The 3721-nt window shown below is 41.6% G+C and overlaps 1 pseudogene; it reads left to right on the top strand.

Annotated features, from left to right (window-relative positions):
- On the top strand, nt 1-664 carry LOC125539183 (protein RADIALIS-like 3 pseudogene; annotated as a pseudogene).
- The last annotated feature ends 3057 nt before the right edge of the window (nt 665-3721 follow it).

The raw sequence follows: 3721 nt of genomic DNA on the forward strand, positions 1-3721 counted from the left end.
ACACACACCCCCAGGGCCTATAAATAGCCGCCCTCACAGCAAGAGAGACACCGAACTAAACACAAAGGACTTCCAGGAACCCCAGGGACACCAGGCACAAGAGAAAGCAGTGCTGTTAGTTCGAGTAGAGCATCAAAAATTTCATCTGAAGATGTCTTCTGGGTCGTCGTCGCAGAGCACTTCGCCGAACTCCGACTCGGAGTGGAGCAAGAAGGAGAACAAGATGTTCGAGGAGGCGCTCGCCTACTACGGCGTGAGCGCCCCCAACCTCTGGGAGAAGGTGGCCAGCGCCATGGGGGCACCAAGTCCGCCGAGGAGGTGCGCCGTCACTTCCAGCTCCTCATTGACGACGTCGACAAAATCGAGCACGGCTGCATCCCCTTCCCCAAGTACAAGACCCAAGGATTCTGGACCTAGTAAAAGGTATAATTCTCAACAGACATAGGATACTCTGATGTTAACAAAGTTTTCAGTTGAGCATAAGCGTACCAGTTACTGCTGTATTTGTCTGCTTCCTGGAAAAAGTATGCTACGCATGACTCTGCCGTTTGCACAAAGATGTCTTTTTAACTTTAAAGGCATAGCATGCAGGGGTATTTACGTATTTTTCTTTTTCTTTAGGCGTTACTTACCACCATGCATACATGACGACTGGCACCATCAACTCTATGAGCCAAACTGCTTAATTGCAGCCACCCTGGCCCAATTTATCGGTGGTTTAATCTTAGCACTATCAGACAATTTCCCTACTTACAAAACAAAAACTTGGATGGATCTTGAAGTCTTTCTCTCAATAGGCTTTCGACCCGGCCGCTTTATAAACTAGATGGTGCCCCGCACGTTCTTGCGGGAATGATTTGCAACATATTTTAATGAGATTTGCTAAGATAGAACATGCATATTTGGAGTAATATATGAGAACAAAAACTGACAATATGTATGATTTATGGCGTTTGATTATATATATAGTTGTGAAATATTTATTAACTATAAATAAAAAATGGAATGGAAATTCTCATGCATGTTCGCTTGTTGAGGTGGATTTTTTCCTATGCATGGTCAGGGCCGTTCAGAGGCCTGTGCAAGCTGTGCGCTCGCACAGGGCCCCCAAAATCCAGGGGCCCCCGATTAGGGTCTACATATGTGTACGTATTAGTCTGAAATAAATCAGGTTTGTCCAATGTTGCCTCTGTCGCTCCCGTTTGGGCTTGGTCCGCTCAAGCCATCCGCAGCCGCAACGCTGGTACGCTGCCCATCTCGTCACTTGGATTATCGACTAAAACAAAATCTCATCGCTTGGATCCATCCAATTGATAGACGAAGCGGCAGCCGCAATGATGTATGTTTCGTGACTTCCGTCGTTTCATTCCCTAATCCCTTCGCTTCCCATCTTTTTCGCTTCGACTGATGAATCGGCGGCTCGGCGGTGACCTCCTTGCAGCCACGGGACAGCCTGATGCGGAACTGCACGGTAGCTGCGAGCGCCGGCCGCCGCCAAGCCCGCCAAAACTGCCACAGTGCCGCCAAACAGAAGGCCAACTGGTGCGGCCCTTTTCTCTAACTAATTTTGATAAACTGACCTGCAAATTTGTATAACAGTTTACTAGTTACTACAGTAATATTAATATGTTTTGGAACATTTTTTGTCGGTCACAGATTCAAGATTTCCAATAGCTCCTCTTCCAAGTCCAAAATCAAGGTTCTATGTTTTTCCATTCCAACTATCTATCCAAGTTACAAGCCTATAAGTCATGGAGTTCATCAGTTCAAATTCATTGATATGATTTGTGTTTGGTTCATAAACAGAAACAATTATGCATCCTAGGTCTAGAAGAAAGTATTTGGTTAACAATTCCTGTAATTGTTGCATCTGCGGAAAGGAGCTTTTCTAAAATCAAGTTGTTGAAGTCCTACTTACATTCTACTATGACACAAGAAATACTTAATGGTTTGGAGAAACTAGCACTTGAAAATGATGTGTTGGAGAAGATTGATTATGAAGATATAATTGAAGATTTCATATCAATGAACGCGAGACGGATGACACTCTTAAATAGAGCATGAGGTCAGTTTCTTGGTTTTGGTATTTTGCGTTGATACTTGAGAATTTCCTAAACATTGTACGAAATAACATAAATTTAAATTATATAATTATGTGATTATGCTTGAGTTATATTATATGTTTTTAATGTTAGGGGCCCCATTTTGCTTTTCGCATCGGGGCCCCGAATTCCTGGAGACGGCCCTGTGCATGGTTGCATGTTGAGGTGGATCTTTTCCCATGCATCTTATATGATGAGGTGGCATGCCTATATGTTGAGAGAAATAGGTTAGTGGGGGCTAGCTTTTTAGATTTAGAAGATAAAGTAACCAACCAATCCCAAAAAAATAAAAGTCTGCTGGACTACAACACAAGCATGCCCAAAGAAAACACAAAAGAAAAGCGAAAAAAAAGACCACCAAGTGGCCACAACATCGTTGTGTCACCGGTGGAGCGAGGAGTTGAGCCGTGTCATGTAGCGCGTCCAACATCTGCCCCAGCTGGTTGTAGTCCTGCTGCCTAGCCAACGGGTGACAGTGCTGCAAGAACGCAATAAATTTAAAGAAGGCGCCAGAGGCCCATCGAATGAGTCTTTCTCCCTCGTGCTTTCAACTCACAATGCTATTTATTTTAATAGATATTTTCTAGATCTTGTGCTATCTAGATACACATTCTCCTAATCTCATGCCTACATAGAACAAAACAAAAGAAAGAAAGAAAGAACAAGCCCCTTTCATTTGAGTATCTGTATTTTTGTTCAGAGTTCAGATAAGCTTACAGTGGAAGTGTTTTCATGTTTCCAGGATGAAGCTGCGTAAACTCCAGTGGTGGACAGTGAACAAAGTTGTACAAACTTCATGTCTTAGGAAGCAACCAACCCAACATTGGTTAGAATAACAGGAGGAAAAGGAATATTGTCTATTGTGTGTACAAAGTATTATTAGTTTACTTCCAAGGTGAAGTCTATCCCTATGTTGTTGTAGGTTCTTGTCTACATTCATGAATTGTGTTGTCTGTTAGAGTATATTGGCATATCTCTCTATCTCCTAACTTATCTCTAGGATTTTTAATACATCTATGTCATGTTAAATAGTGTTCCTAGAAAGTTGTTTAAAGGCAGAAGGGGAGCAAGGCAGGGTGATCCACTCTCTCAATTACTATTTGTTTTGGCAGCTGATTTTTTTACAGGCCATATTGAATGATGCCATGGACATGAGCATTTTGCAGCCCCCTATCAGATTCTCTTCATGCACAAAGTTTACTATTCTCCAATATGCATATGATACACTAATAGTCTTACAAGCTAGTCCAACACAACTCAATAAGTTGAAAGGTCCAGTTGATCTTTTCTCTATAGCATCTGGATTGAAGGTGAATTATCACAAGTCTAATTGATACCCATTAATGTATCCGAATCTAAAGCCCAAAGTCTCTCGTGAATTTGAACTACCTGAAGGAAATATGCCCTAGAGGCAAATAAAGTTATTATTTATTTCCTTATATCATGATAAATGTTTATTATTCATGCTAGAATTGTATTAACCGGAAACATAATACATGTGTGAATACATAGACAAACAGAGTGTCACTAGTATGCCTCTACTTGACTAGCTCGTTAATTGAAGATGATTATGTTTGCTAACCATAAACAAAAGAGTTGTTATTTGATTAACGGGATCA

The sequence above is a fragment of the Triticum urartu genome, chromosome 1A (genome assembly GCF_056163025.1).
Source record: "Triticum urartu cultivar PI428250 chromosome 1A, HENAU_Tu73, whole genome shotgun sequence".
Taxonomy (NCBI): Eukaryota; Viridiplantae; Streptophyta; class Magnoliopsida; order Poales; family Poaceae; genus Triticum; species Triticum urartu.